This window comes from Myxine glutinosa, chromosome 5 (genome assembly GCF_964187855.1).
Source record: "Myxine glutinosa chromosome 5, kmMyxGlut1.1, whole genome shotgun sequence".
NCBI classification, from domain to species: domain Eukaryota; kingdom Metazoa; phylum Chordata; class Myxini; order Myxiniformes; family Myxinidae; genus Myxine; species Myxine glutinosa.
In genome coordinates this window covers 83,591,722-83,607,882 of record NC_136265.1, presented here as the reverse complement: position 1 = coordinate 83,607,882, position 16,161 = coordinate 83,591,722, and the positions used below count along the sequence as shown (strand labels likewise).

At 42.1% G+C, this 16,161-nt stretch overlaps 1 protein-coding gene across 4 annotated transcripts in view; it reads left to right on the top strand.

Annotated features, from left to right (window-relative positions):
- The first annotated feature begins 5,575 nt into the window (after positions 1-5,575).
- LOC137427409 (galactose-3-O-sulfotransferase 2-like) overlaps positions 5,576-16,161 on the top strand; it is a 57,571-nt gene continuing 46,985 nt past the window's right edge. Inside the window, exon 1 of one of the 4 annotated variants that reach the window (XM_078778231.1) lies at positions 5,576-5,766. The gene's annotated coding sequence lies outside the window, so the exon portion shown is untranslated. Of the gene's footprint in view, positions 5,778-16,161 lie in introns of all 4 variants that reach the window. The other 3 variants (XM_078778232.1, XM_078778234.1, XM_078778235.1) reach the window with 3 other exon arrangements.

Below are 16,161 nucleotides of genomic sequence, written 5' to 3'. Positions count from 1 at the left end.
GGGCTAGAGGAGCCGGCAAATCTTTCAAACCGTCACGGGCTGTCCACAAGGTGCAATCCTCACAACAAACAAGTACAAAAAGTTTTAATTTAAACAAAAGCCGCGTCGATGTTACACAATGCCTAGATGCAGCTGTGCCTATAACGTCGATGTTATAGGCACAGGACATTCCTATTGATTCGATTACTTGATGTTATTTTTGTGCAAAGTGAACATCTTGATTCGAACAACAATATATCTCGGCAATTTCCCGTGTGTGGCGACGAATTTTTAATATATCTCGGCATTTTCCCATCTGTTATTTCAGGCGGTGTATGACTGACCATGCCACGATTAAAAAAAAAATATCTCGGCAATTTCCCGTGTGTGGCGACACGTGAACGAAGCTATGCTCCTCTCTCCACATTATTGTGATGACGTATAAATTAAATATTTCATCGTGACGATTGTCATCAAATGGACGAATTTTTAATATAGGCCTATCTCGGCATTTTCCCGTCTGTTATTTCGGGCGGTGTATGACTGACCATGCCGTGATTTAAACAAAATATATATATCTCGGCATTTTCCCGTCTCTTATTTCGGGCGGTGTATGACTGAGCATGCCGCGATTTAAAAAATATATATCTCAATGGACTTGAAGTTACAGGCCTTTGAGAATTCATTTCGTTGTATAAAGGGCAACTTTCATCGGATTTTCTTCCCGTTTTTTTTCAACCGAGTCTAAAACTATGTTAGCGACTGTGAAAAATGAAATGATATATCGAATTTGATTTGAAATAAAACTGTGTGAGAGAGGAAGACACCACGGGCCTACAAAACAGGCCTCAAAGCTATGCGAGTTAATAAAATGGTGGATATTTGTTTATATGAAGCCTCTCCCAGAATGGGTGGAGCTATGGTTCCCAGAATGGATGGAGCTTTGAGGTTTTGTCTTCTCTACAAGAACAAGAACAAGAAGAACAACAACAATAACAGCAGAGGGCACTCTATGAGCAGCGTCTGCGACGCGGCTAAAAACCGCTGATGTCGACCGCCTCAATGACATGAATCGTCTGTCCAGTGATTTGTTCGTGCTGAAAAGTGCTGATTCCGTGGCTGATACAGATCAGGCAGGCCTGTATCCAACAGAGTTCCTTAACTCCATCAACCTGTCTGGTATGACACCTCATAGACTAGCTTTAAAAGTCAATGCCCCCATAATGCTCCTGCGGAATCTGGATTCCGCGACCTGCAGAATCTGGATCCTCCAAACGGTCACTGCAGTGGCACTCGATACATCCTGAACTCTGTGAAGGATCACCTTCTGGAGGCACGTATGCTAGGCGGGGAGCGTACTGGATCCCTCTCCTCATTCCCCGAATTATTCTGTCTCCCTCCGACACTGACCTGCCATTTACATTAGGACGTCTTCAGTTCCCTATAATGTCAGCATTCTCCTTGATGATAAATAAAAGTCAAGGCCAGAGCCTCAGGAAGTTGTTGCTTAAAAGCTGTATATTTTCACATGGCCAGCTCTACATTGCTGCAAGTCGAGTTGGTGATCCTCAAGAACTTTGTGTCTTTGCTGATCAATCAGAGTTCCAGACAGCAAATGCCTCTCAAGTCCTTGCCTCCAGGTAGCAGCCTCCCACCTCCAGGCAGCAGCCTCCCACCTCCAGGCAGCAGCCTCCCGCCTCCAGGCAGCAGCCTCCCGCCTCCAGGCAGCAGCCTCCCGCCTCCAGGCAGCAGCCTCCCACCTCCAGGCAGCAGCCTCCCACCTCCAGGCAGCAGCCTCCCGCCTCCAGGCAGCAGCCTCCCGCCGCCAGGTAGCAGCTTCCCACCTGCTGGATGACGCGCAACTCTGTCTATCATGAAATTATCACCCAATAAATCCATTCTTCTCCAAACAAAACAGACTGAATGTTTTATTCAACGAGTTTGATATTTCTGTAGAACTAGCTGAGGTTCCAAATTGGGAGGAGTGCTCGAGATACGAGGAACCAGAGAGCACAGGGATAAGGAGACATCAGAGATTGTTTCCTGGCCTGGCGTGTGCCTCATATGTACCCAAGACAATTTATTCAAAAGAAAGAAGAGAAGAGAGGAGGAGGGTGAGAATATTTTTTCATTTTGATCTTCCTCTTCGTGTGTTGTTGTATATTATTTGCAATTCAGCATCTAAAAAGGTTGTGATGAATATTCCTTTAACACTCTCCCTATACACGTCCTCATTTTATTTTTCCCCACTTCTTTCATTTAATGTATTTTTAAATCAACAACCTTTTTTTTTTTTCCAATTACACGAAGATTGGTGTACGATGGGTCTTACATGCCAGTGCGTATAAAATGTGGTCAAAATTGGTCAAAGGTCAAGGTCAGTTCTATACAAAACATTTATTTTATTTTTTGTATACAAGATCGAGGCTCGTGCAAGAGCTAAAAATATAAAACAAGTATCAGGCCACGATTAGAAAATGTATCATCCACATTGTTTATGCACTTTCATCATGCAACACTTGATCTGTCGCATTTTACAAATTACCAAAATGTTTCCATGGAAACGATTGTTTATTTGGATAACCAAAGGGCGGTGCTTTGCAAAACATATTTTAACTAATTGAAAACTGACTTCGGGCGTTCTCACGCAATTTTGGGGACATCATTACTCAGGGCATTTTAACCTTTACAAACACTAACATTGTCGGTGTCATGTTTGCAGACAAATAGTTAAACCTGGATCAACGTACAATGAGGAGCAATGATTCCGTGCAAGTGCGTCATTTCAATTGGATGTTGGAGGTTTGGGCCGTTTGGACAACTAAACGCAGACAACGAAACAGCTGTTCAGACACAGACAATTAAACGGCTGTTTAGACACAGACAACTAAACAGATGTTTAGACACAGACAACTAAACAGATGTTTAGACACAGACAATTAAACAGCTGTTTAGACACAGACAATTAAACGGCTGTTTAGACACAGACAATCAAACGGCTGTTTAGACACAGACAACTAAACAGATGTTTAGACACAGACAATTAAACAGCTGTTTAGACACAGACAATTAAACGGCTGTTTAGACACAGACAACTAAACAGATGTTTAGACACAGACAATTAAACAGCTGTTTAGACACAGACAATTAAACGGCTGTTTAGACAGAGACAACTAAACAGCTGTTGAGACACAGACAACGAAACAGCTGTTTAGATGTGGACAACGAAATAAAGGGCCGTTTTTTAGTTTAGACACGTTTGGGCACATAAATTGTTCTACAGACGGATGATTATCTGTGTACGTACAAATATGTTTTTCTCAGCGTTTCAGGTTTATACATTTGTTAATACTAGGGCATGCCCGTACTATATATAAGCTAGGACGTGCCCGTACGTGGGTGCCCGTTCCTTGCCAAAAAAAAAAAATAATAATAATTTGTGTAGGGGTGTGTGTGTGTAAACATCCTAGGGCGTGCCCGTACGTGGGTGCAAAAAAACATGCGTGCAAACCACAACAACAAAAAAAAATTTGAAACCACGTGGCAGTAACGACCACAGAACCCCCCCCCCCTCTATTTACATGAATGGTTTGGTCCATTCGCAACGACCACAGAACCCCCCCCTCTATTTACATGAAATGGTTTGGTCCAAAGCGAACGGCTTGCGGTGTTTGGTAAAGAAATCGCCATAGCTCGGTAACTACTTATCCGATTAATTTCAAACCTTGAAAAGGCACATCCTCGGGTCCCCAGCAATATACCTGGCAAGTTTCAAGTATATCGGACCGGTAGTTGTCGAGAAACAGCGGTCACAGACAAACATACACACATACACACATACACACATACACACATACACACATACACACATACACACATACACACAGAGATTAATGGAATTATAGATAGATGAGGATCGCCAAACACCCGTTTTAAATTCGTTCCTTGGTGATTCTGAAGTTAAACTGCCAGGAAATGTTTGGGAGCACAAGTGAGTCAAGGCTTGTGGAGGAGCGGGAACACTGAGCCGTCAGGACTCCACCCAAATCCGTCCTCCTTCCAAATTTCCAGTTTTACCTCCTGAGAATTTCCTCATGTATCCACCTTGTCCACCCCCTGCATCCTCTCCTGCTCCCCATTCCCCTCCGCAACCATTGTTTCTCTGCCTCCATCTGCCTTGGCCTTCAGCTCTGCTATTGGTGTTTCCTCCTCTCTCTGCTGTTGGTGTTTCCCCCTCTCTCTGCTGTTGGTGTTTCCCCCTCTCCCTGCTGTTGGTGTTTCCCCCTCTCCCTGCTGTTGGTGTTTCCCCCTCTCCCTGCTGTTAGTGTTTCCCCCTCTCCCTGCTGTTGGTGTTTCCCTCTCTCTGCTGTTGATGTTTCCCTCTCTCTCTGCTGTTGGTGTTTTCCCCTCTCTCTCTCTGCTGTTGGTATTTTCCCCTCTCTCTGCTGTTGGTGTTTCCCCTCTCTCTGCTGTTGGTGTTTTCCCCTCTCTCTCTCTCTCTCTCTGCTGTTGGTGTTTCCCTTTCTCTCTGCTGTTGGTGTTTCCCTTTCTCTCTGCTGTTGGTGTTTCCCTTTCTCTCTGCTGTTGGTGTTTTCCCCTCTCTCTGCGATTGGTGTTTTCCCCTCTCTCTGCTGTTGGTGTTTTCCCCTCTCTCTGCTGTTGGTGTTTTCCCCTCTCTCTGCGATTGGTGTTTTCCCCTCTCTCTGCTGTTGGTGTTTTCCCCTCTCTCTGCTGTTGGTGTTTTCCCCTCTCTCTGCTGTTGGTGTTTTCCCCTCTCTCTGCTGTTGGTGTTTTCCCCTCTCTCTGCTATTGGTGTTTTCCCCTCTCTCTCTGCTGTTGGTGTTTCCCCCTCTCTGCTGTTGGTGTTTCCCCTCTCTCTGCTGTACCTTTTGTCCTGGTCCATTCAGTGTACTGGTATTCGGTCTTTCATGAGCCTCAACGATATATACAAAAAAAAAAGAATTAAAAGTTATTCCGGTCTTTTGGGGGTTTCAGGGTACGTGTCTGAAGGCTCTTGAGGATTTAAAGGGTCTAAAGTGTCTTAAACGCCTTAAGGATATTGAGGATCTAATCTAATGGGTCTTCCAGATATAAAGGGTCAAACACGGTATTGAGGGTCAAAAAGTGTTTCATGGGGTCTCAAGAGTCTAAAGATAAAGTCCTCAGGGGTCGAAGAGGTCGGGGTCTTAATGGTCTGAGGGTCTAAATCAAAAGTCTGAAACGGTGAAAATGATCAAAGTTAAGGGGGCTAAAAGATTTTGGATGTGAAGCCATATGTCTGTAAACATCTAAGGGGTCTAAAGTCAAAGATCTGTAAAGGTCTGAAGGTTCTAAGATGTGGCAAAGGTACTTCCAATGGTACGTAATGATTGCTGCACCGCACATGAACAGTTGGGTTACAATATGGCGTCCATTGTTAAGTTCGCTGATCTCCAGTATTGTGAACTCAATTAGGGCATTCCCTCACCCTACCTCCTCACCCCTCACCCGACCTCTCCTCTCCTCCCCTCACCCTACCTCCCCACGCCTCACGCTACCTCTCCTGCCCTCACCCTACCTATCCTCCCTTCACCCTACCTTCACCCTACCTCGTTGTACACACAGGTATAGGTGTACGGAGGAGGAGCCACGTTGTGCACACTGGTACAGGTGTACGGAGGAGGAGCCACGTTGTACACACAGGTATAGGTGTACGGAGAAGGAGTCACGTTGCACACACAGACACAGGTGTACGAGGGGTCTCGGTGAACACAATCCATTCATCCCGACTCGGCGCTAACGAGAAAGGTAAGCAAAAGGTAAGCAAATTTTCCCTTCGGGAAAGAGGGGTGATTCAATGTAAGGTAATGTTTTGATCCAATGATCGATGTAATGGAGGTGATTTTAACACCCATGAAGTGTTACCTGCATCACCAAAGGTGGATGGAGGTTATGTTTTCACCCCTGAATGTTTGTTTGTTTGTGAACAAAATATCTCAAAAAGTTATGGATGGATTCGGACAAAACTTAGTGGAGATGTTTTGTGTCTGACAAGGAAGAATCGATTCGATTTGGGTGAAGATCTGAATATGGATTCGGATATGATAATTATTTAATTTTTAAAGTGAATCTTCACCATTGAGAGATATGGCCAAAACGATACATCGCAGGATACCTCAAAAAGTTATGGATGGATTCGGACGAAACCTGGTGGACCGGTTGTAAGTGAATCTTCACCATTGAGTGATGTGGCCAACCCGGCGGATGTTTGTTCCCTACTAAGTGCCGTTCTGGTTACCCTCACCAGAGGAAAGGGTGTTACATTTGAGTCCGTTTGTTTCTTCGCAAAAAAAAATTTTTGACAACAATGTTGATCACTCCGGTTTGTGTGTTTGTTTGTGTGTTTGTGTGTTTGTGTGTGTGTTTGTGTGTTTGTGTGTTTGTTTGTGTGTTTGTGTGTGTGTGTGTGTGTGTGTGTGTGTGTGTTTGTTTGTGTGTGTGCGTGCGTGTGTGTGTTTGCTTGTGTGTTTGTTTGTGTGTTTGTTTGTTTGTGTGTTTGTTTGCGTGTGTGTGTTTGTGAGTGTGTGTGTGTGTGTGTGTGTTTGTTTGTGTGGTTGTTTGTGTGCTTGTGTGTTTGTTTGTTTTTGTGCTTGCTTATTTGCGTGTGTGTTTGTGTGTTTGTTTGTGTGTTTGTTTGTGTGTTTGTATGTTTATTTGTGTGTGATTGTGTGTTTGTGTGTTTGTTTGTTTGTGCGTTGTTTGTGTGTGTGTTTGTGTGTTTGTCTGTCTGCTCACTTACACTTGCCTGCAGGTCACAATTTCAAACCGATCTTCACAAAACTTCACCAAATGGGAGAGTTTATGGTCCGACAACATTCTATATATTTTTGAGGTCAAAGGGTCAACATAGGCCAAAGGTCAACCACGTTTTTTCAAATTGATAAAATCCTCAATTTTCATCCGATTGACTTGAAATTTGAATAGGATTTACATATCAGCAAACTGAATTCAACCACCAACTATTTTTGAGATCAGCTTAGGCCAAAAGGTCTTAGGCCAACTTCGGCCAACCTTAGCTTAGGCCAACCACTTTTTTTGAATTTCTAAAATCCTCAAATTTCTAAAATCCTGAATTTTCATCCGATTGACTTGAAATTTGAATAGGATTTACATATCAGCTTACTGAATTCAACCACGAACTATTTTTGAGATCAGCGTAGGCCAAAAGGTCAACATAGGCCAAAGCTCAACAACAATTTCGAATTTCTAAAATTCTCAATTTTCATCCGATTGACTTGAAAAGTGAATGGGATTTTCATTTCGGTAAACTGAATTCAGCCAACAACTATTTTGTTGTTTTGCTGAGGGGCCGTGGCTGGTGAGAGAGGAACCCACACCCAGCCAGCTGGCATGATGACAGTTTCAGTCGCCACAGATGAGGAAGAGAGAGTTGGGATGAGTAGAAAGAAGTTGGTCCATGTTATCAGACAGCGAGATGTAGAGGAGTCATCACTGTTTGGAGAACGGTTCCACACACATTTGAACAAAAGGTGGGACTGGAGGGGAAACCGTAGCCAGAGGTACTCCTGGGGGTGGGGTGGAGAGAGGGCAGTGCAGGGAGAGTGAGGAAGAGAGTATTTGATTTAAAAAAAATATCCACCCCACCACCAGGACGAGGCTCAGGTCTATCACACCAGAGGAGGGAGTAACCAGGAAGAGATATTAAGGAATCAGAGACATCTTGAAGGAGGAAAGTTTCTGTTAAGCAGATTAAGTCTGGTTTGTCACAAGCAGCCTGTATGGAGAGATCAAACAGATTTGAGCGAAGGCCCTGGATTTTTTAGGTCCATACCGTTACGGAAGAGGAAGGGGGAGCATCGGATGCAGGCAGGGGAGGGGAGGGGTAGGGTGAGATGAGGGGTGAGAGGAGGAGGTCGGGAGGGCTGTTGACGGTGTGTCAGAGATTGCAGAAGAGCTAGGAGAAAGGGAAGGATGAGGAGGATAAAAGGTTTGATGGTGATGGAACGAGGGACATTGAGGGGTTGTTTGAGGGGCGGGGGCAGAGCAAAGTAGAAGGTTGGAGGAGGTGGCGGTATGGGATGGAAGGGAGAGGAAGAGGGGATTAGGCAGCTTTGAGGAGGAGGGGGAGAGGGGAGAATTGGAGAAAGATGGTAGGGGGGAAGATGAGAAGGGGATGGGTGGGGAGGAGTTTTGAAGATGAGGGGTGAGTGGGGAGTTTTGAAAGGCTGGTGTGAGGTGGGAGTTTTGAAGGGGAGGGGGGAGTTTTGAAGGGGAGAAGTGAAGGGGGAGATCTGAAGGGGAGGATGGGGAGGAAGATAAGAAGGGGAGGGGCAAGGGATGAGATTTGGAGGGGAGGGGCGAGGAGGGAGTTTAGGAAGAGAGGAGTGAGGGGAGAATTGAAAGGGAGGGGTGAGGATGGAGTTTAGGAGGGGAGGGAGATAGGGACCCAAAACCTAAAACCCAAAACCCAAAACACCCTGAAGACTCAAAACACCCTGAAGACCCAAAACACCCCGAACACCCAAAACACCCTGGACACCCAAAACATCCCGAACACCCAAAAACACCCCAAACACCCAAAACGCCCCGAAGACCCAAAACACCCCAAAGACCCAAAACACCCCGAAGACCGAAAACACCCCGAAGACCCAAAACACCGCAAAGACCCAAAATACCCCAAAAACCCAAAACACCCCGAAGACCCAAAAGACCCTGAAGACCCAAAAGACACCAAAGACCCAAAAGACCCTGAAGACCAAAAATACCCTGAAGCCCCAATAAGCCCCTGAAGACCCCACAGACCCAAAAGACCCAAAAGCCTCTGAAGACACCAAAGACCCAAAAGACCCTGAGGACCCAAAAACACCTCAAAGACCCAAAATACCCTTAAAGGCCCAGAGGATCCAAAAGACCCTGAAGACCCAAATGGCCCTGAAGACCCAAAACACCATGAAGACCCAAAAGACACCGAAATGGTCAAAGATCCCTACCCCTCTGAAAAGACGTGTGGTGAGGCGCGCGGAGCGCGCCGAGTCATGCTAGTAATTATTACAAACCAAGACTAACGAGAAACACACAGTAACACATTCACAGGAACACATACATACACAGCAACACATGCACAGTAAAATAACCAGTGGAAATTTGACAAAGACACGAATGGGAAAATACTTAACTTTGATGATGTGGAGAGCTTGAAGGACACTTCCTCACTAGAGGAACCGCAAGCAGAGGTTCTCGCCGGAGGAACCGGAGGCGGAAGTTTACTCGATTGGTCAATGTCCTGCAAAAGCATTCACCCCCCTGCAATTTGGTGTAATTTGTGAAGACTCTGTATATTAAGGTTGATTTGAAAGCATCATGAAACTAGAATGCTAGGTCGAGAGTACATCTCCGCTATGGTGAACAGTTTATGTTTTGCATCCACTCATACGCCGGATCTGGATCCGGGCCTGAACCAAAATATTGTTACGTTTGTGGGGGTAGGGGATGAAATACCATCGTGGAGATAGAACTGTGTAGGGTAGCATATACTGATTGGTCGTGGAGATGGGGTGATCCAATGGAGCTCGGGTGATTGGACGGCGTCACGTGAGAGCGAGAAGGTTCGAAAAAGGAGGAAGAAGAATCGCTCAGGATCTCTCTCAGACTGGCTTATGTCTCGGTCGACTGCGGCTGTCTCATGTGTGATCGTGCGGAGAACTTTGTGGAGCTCTGTGAACCTTTGCAACATTGGAGGAGTGGGTGTTGTTGACCGTGGTTGACGGTGATAACACACAAGCACAACAAGAGTAGAGAGCAACTCGAGGCCCAATGGTGAAGAATCGCTTTTAAAATTTCAAGATTCTCGGATCTGGATTTGGATTTTCACCGAGATCAAATAAATTCTTTCTTGTCACACACCCAAACTGTCCACCAAGTTTAGTACAAATCCGTCCATAACTTTTTGAGATATCGTGCTATATTATTGTTTTTGCCCCATCACTCAATGGAAAAGAATCACTTAATAAATGATAGTATCCAGCTCTTCACCGAAATCGAATCAATTCTTCCTTGTCACACACCTAAACTGTCCATCGAGTTTCTTCCAAATTCACCCATAACCTTTTGAGATATGCTGGTCACAGATAGACAGACAAACAAACAAATGAAAAACCACTCATGGAGTGACACTTGGCAAAACAGAACAGAGTAGAATGAAACTCAGTACAGAATCCTTTTGACCTCAAAAATAATTAGTGGTTGAATTCAGTGACCTGATATGAAAATAGTCTTCAAAGTTTAAGTTAATCGGTTTAAAATTGACAATTTTGGAAATCTGACCTATGTTGACCTTTTGGCCTATGTTGACCTCGAAAATAGTTGGTGGTTGGTTTCAGTAAGCTGATATGAAAATCCTTTTCAAATTTCAAGTCAATTGGATGAAAATTGAGAATTTTAGAAATTCAAAAAAAGTGCTTGACCTTTGGCTTATGTTGACCTTATGACCTATGTTGATCTCAAAAATAGTTGGTGGTTGAATTGAGTTAGCTGATATGTAAATCCCATTCAGATTTCAAGTGAATAGGATGAAAAATTGAGGATTTTAGAAATTTGAAATTGTTGTTGACCCTTGGCCTATCTTGACCTTTTGGCCTATGCTGATCTCAAAAATAGTTGGTGGTTGAATTCAGTTCACTGATATGAAAATCATATTCAAATTTTAAGTCAATCGGATTAAAATTGAGGATTTTAGAAATTTGAAAAAGGTGGTTGACCTTTGGCCTATGTTGACCTTTTGGCCTACGCTGATCTCAAAAATTGTTGGTGGTTGAATTCAGGTAGCCGATATGAAAATCACATTCAAATTCCAAGTCATTCGGATGAAAATTGAGGATTTTAGAAATTTGAAATTGTTGTTTACCATTGGCCTATGTTGACCTTTTGGCCTATCCTGATCTCAAAAATAGTTGGTGGTTGAATTCAGTTCGCTAATCTGTAAATCCTCTTCAAATTTCAAGTCAATTGGATGAAAATTGAGGATTTTAGAAATTCAAAAAAAAGTGGTTGACTATTGGCCTATGTTGACATTTTTGCCGATGTTGACCTCAAAAATATTTTGTGGTTTGTTTCAGTAAGCTGACATGTAAATCTCATTCAAATTTCAAGTCAATCAGATGAAAATTGAGGATTTTAGAAATTTTATAAAAACTCGTTGATCTTTGGCCTATGTTGACCTTGTGACATAATATGTTGACCTCAAAAATAGATGTTGGTTGAATTCAATTAACTGATATGTAAATCCCATTCAATTTTCAAGTCAATCGGATGAAAATTGAGGATTTTAGAAATTTTATAAAAAGTGGTTGACCTTTTGACTATGTTGACCTTTTGGCCGATGCTTATCTCAAAAATAGTTGGTGGTTGAATTCAGTTTGCTGATGTGTAAATCGCATTCAAATTTCAAGTCAATCGGATGAAAATTGAGGATTTTAGAAATTTGAAATTGTTGTTGACCTTTGACCTATGTTAACCCTTTGGCCTATGATGACCTCAAAAATAGTTGGTGGTTGAATTGAGTTCGCTGATATGTAAATCCCATTCAAATTTCAAGTGAATCGGATGAAAATTGAGGATTTTAGAAATTTGAAATTGTTGTTGACCTTTGACCTATGTTGACCCTTTGGCCTATGATGACCTCAAAAATAGTTGGTGGTTGAATTGAGTTCGCTGATATGTAAATCCCATTCAAATTTCAAGTGAATCGGATGAAAATTGAGGATTTTAGAAATTTGAAATTGTTGTTGACCTTTGGCCAATGCTGATCTCAAAAATAGTTGATGGTTGAATTCAGTTAGATGATGTGTAAATCCTCTTCAAATTTCAAGTGAATAGGATGAAAAATTGAGGATTTTAGAAATTTGAAATTGTTGTTGACCTTTGGCCTGTGTTGACCTTTTGGCCTATGCTAATCTCAAAAATAGTTGGTGGTTGAATTCAAGTCACTGATATGAAAATCATATTCAAATTTTAAGTCAATCGGATTAAAATTGAGGATTTTAGAAATTTGAAAAAAGTGGTTGACCTTTGGCCTATGTTGACCTTTTGGCCTACGCTGATCTCAAAAATTGTTGGTGGTTGAGTTCAGTTCGCCCATATGAAAATCACATTCAAATTCCAAGTCATTTGGATGAAAATTGAGGATTTTAGAATTTGAAATTGTTGTTTACCATTGGCCTATGTTGACCTTTTGGCCTATCCTGATCTCAAAAATATTTTGTGGTTGGTTTCAGTAAGCTGACATGTAAAGCCCATTCAAATTTCAAGTCAATCGGATGAAAATGGGAGATTATAGAAATTCAAAAAAAGTGGTTTACCTTTGGCCTATGTTGACCTTTTGGCCGATGCTTATCTCAAAAATAGTTGGTGGTTGATTTCAGTTTGCTGATGTGTAAATCGCATTCAAATTTCAAGTGAATCGGATGAAAATTGAGGATTTTATAAATTTGAAATTGTTGTTGACCTTTGGCCTATATTGACCCTTTGGCCTATGATGACCTCAAAAATAGCTGGTGGTTGAATTGAGTTCGCTGATATGTAAATCCCATTCAAATTTCAAGTGAATCGGATGAAAATTGAGGATTTTAGAAATTTGAAATTGTTGTTGACCTTTGGCCAATGCTGATCTCAAAAATAGTTGATGGTTGAATTCAGTTAGCTGATGTGTAAATCCTCTTCAAATTTCAAGTCAATTGGCTGAAAATGGAAGATTTTAGAAATTCAAAAAAAAGTGGTTGACCTTTGGCCAATGCTTATCTCAAAAATAGTTGGTGGTTGAATTGAGTTCCCTAATATGTACATCCCATTCAAATTTCAAGTGAATCGGATGAAAATTAAGGATTACAAAAATTTGAAATTGTTGTTGACCTTTGGCCTATGTTGACCTTTTGGCCTATGCTGATCTAAAAAATAGTTGGTGGTTGAATTCAGTTCGCTGATATGAAAATCCTATTCAAATTTAAAGTGAATCGGATGAAAATTGAGGATTTCAGAAATATGAAATTGTTGTTGACCTTTGGCCTATGTTGACCTTTTGGCCTATGCTGATCTCAAAAATAGTTGGTGGTTGAATTCAGTTAGCTGATGTGTAAATCCTATACAAATTTTAAGTCAATCGGATGAAAATTGAGGATTTTAGAAATTCAAAAAAAGGTGGTTGACCTTTGGCCTATGCTTATCTGAAAAATAGTTTGTGGTTGAATTGAGTTCGCTGATATATAAATCCCATTCAAATTTCAAGTGAATCTGATGAAAATTAAGGATTTTAGAAATATGAAATTGTTGTTGACCTTTGGCCTATGTTGACCTTTTGGCCTATGCTGACCTCAAAAAGAATTGGTGGTTGAAATCAGTTAGCTGATGTGTAAATCCTATTCAAATTTTAAGTCAATTGGATTAAAATTGAGGATTTTAGAAATTTGAAATTGTTGTTGACCTTTGGTCTGTGTTGACCTTTTGGCCTGTGCTGATCTAAAAAATAGTTGGTGGTTGAATTCAGTTTGCTGATATGAAAATCCTATACAAACTTTAAGTCAATCGGATTAAAATTGACGTTTTTAGATATTTGAAATTGTTGTTTATCTTTGGCCTATGTTGACCCTTTGGCCTATGATGACCTCAAAAATAGTTGGTGGTTGAATTGAGTTCGCTGATATGTAAATCCTGTTCAAATTTTAAGTCAATCGGATTAAAATTGAGGATTTTAGAAATTTGAAATTGTTGTTGACCTTTGGCCTATGTTGACCTTTTGGCCTATGCTGATCTAAAAAATAGTTGGTGGTTGAATTCAGTTTGCTGATATGAAAATCCTATACAAATTTTAAGTCAATCGGGTTAAAATTGAGGATTTTAGAAATTTGAAATTGTTGTTGACCTTTGGCCTATGTTGACCTTTTGGCCTTTTGACCTCAAAAATATATAGGAATTTGTGGCGCCCGTCTCCCCCGTCTCCCCCACCCTCAGGAAGAAACCCGGGAAGCACTAGAACTGTTTACAAGCGGTTTATTATAGAACCTTTAACATGCATGGACATCCCAGTGTATGGGCAAGGAAACGTCAAAGATACATCGCACGCGAATCTCATTAGCCAGTAGCAATCCGAGATGCCCACAGTACACCAGTGATGCCCCAAGCCATACACTGAAATCTTCAAGCTTTCCCAGCCATATATTTGCCATATACTACAGCTTTCCCAGCCTTACTTTCCCAGCCATATACTACAGCGGTCATATATATTTGCTTTCTCCACGAGACAATATCCTGAAATCACCCACATGAACATTCCCCCCCCCTCCCCCCTCCCCTTCCATCATCCCACACTGATAAATCAAAGAGTACAAGGCGAAGGAAGCAGGTCAGGATGGACCTCACTGAGTGGGAAAGGAATGCTTGGACAAGCAATAAGGCGATAACGAGCTTGTTCGTGAGAGGGAGAAATGCCTACAGTATCTGGCCTTGGGAGCAATAGAGAGGAAACTGTGGACAGGAGAGATCGAGTGTCTATGAAAACATGTCTGGCTTCCCGTGCCGCGCAGACCCCTGTTGTTAGGGCGTCTGGAAAGCAGCGCAGTGCAAAGACGCCATTCAAGGGCCATTAGAGCCAACCTCCTAATTGCATTTGTCATTTGTGGTCTTAGACTGCCCTCCAGAGTATTGGGAGGGTATAGCAGTGGGAAATATACTGTTCAAACGCAAATTGGCTGGGGAAATGTGATTTTACTCTTTACCGCTTCCACACACACACAAACAAACACACACACACAAACAAACACACACACACAAACAAACACACAAACAAACAAACACACAAACAAACACACAAACAAACACACAAACAAAACACAAAGAAACACACAAACACACACACATACACACACAAAACACACACACACACACACACACACACACACACACACACACACACACACAAACCGGAGTGATCAACATACTTGCAAAAAAAATAAAAATAATAATGCCAGGTAACAAATGGGACACACAGTAGTGAAAACATAACCTTCGTCCACCTTCGGTGAAGGAGGCAAAAATGATGGAGATGGTTGTGGGGGAGGGAGGGATGAAATCCTAACAGCATGGTGTCATTTTTGTGTGACTGACCAAATTGTTGTTGAAATTGCAGTTGTTCGCTCTGGAAGGAACTACAGCGATTGGGGCTTTTGGTGTTGGGGGTGCTTAGGTGCATGAAGCCAACATTGGGGCTAGTCGGTGGGGGTCTTTGGGATTATTTTCCAAAATTATGACCTGTGTTGTTTGTTACTAGTGAGGTACCCGTGCTACGCCTGGGTGGGAGGCCAGAAGCAAACAGACAATGCAGAAATGGCGAATGCTAAAGCATGAGACCAATAAATTCCACATTCCTGTAGCACCTTCAGTCGCACGTCAGACATGGACAGCAAGTTCGTGAGGGACTTCCATGAAAAACGTACCCGTTCGCAAACAAACAGGTACGTTTGTTCCATACCCAGTCAATGGCGAATCTGCATATGGTGATCTGCGAATTCACGTTTAGAAAGTAGAAACCGTCACGGCATTCCGTCATTCACTTGAACTCGACATCTCTTTTTTCATTCCAAACAACATAACTCCAATCACAAATTAAATAACATTAATATAAAAAATAAACTTTTAACAACATTCGTGATATAAACAAATATTTAAATCCTGATGTGAAGTTCCGTGCGGTTGGGTGAATACAATTATGAATTCAAAATCGTAATTGTGAGATTCCAATCCCTCAATTCCAATCATCAATTGATACTTTAACAAAACGATTAACATGATTAACGTTTCACGATTTAACATTACGATTGAATGATGAATGACGATTGTATTGGGATATTTTCAAACCCACGCATTGCCGTCATCTGTCGACTTCCGGATTCGCGGCAGGTTCGTCATTCTGAACATAAACAAATATTTAAATCCTGATGTGAAGTTCCGCACGATTGGGTGAATACAATTACGAATTCAAAATCGTAATTGTATTCCCTCAATTCCAATCATCAATTGATACTTTAACAAAACGATTAACACAATTAACGTTTCACGATTTAACATTACGATTGAATGATGGTTGTATTGGGATATTTTCAAACCCGCGCATTGCCGTCATCTGTCCACTTCCGC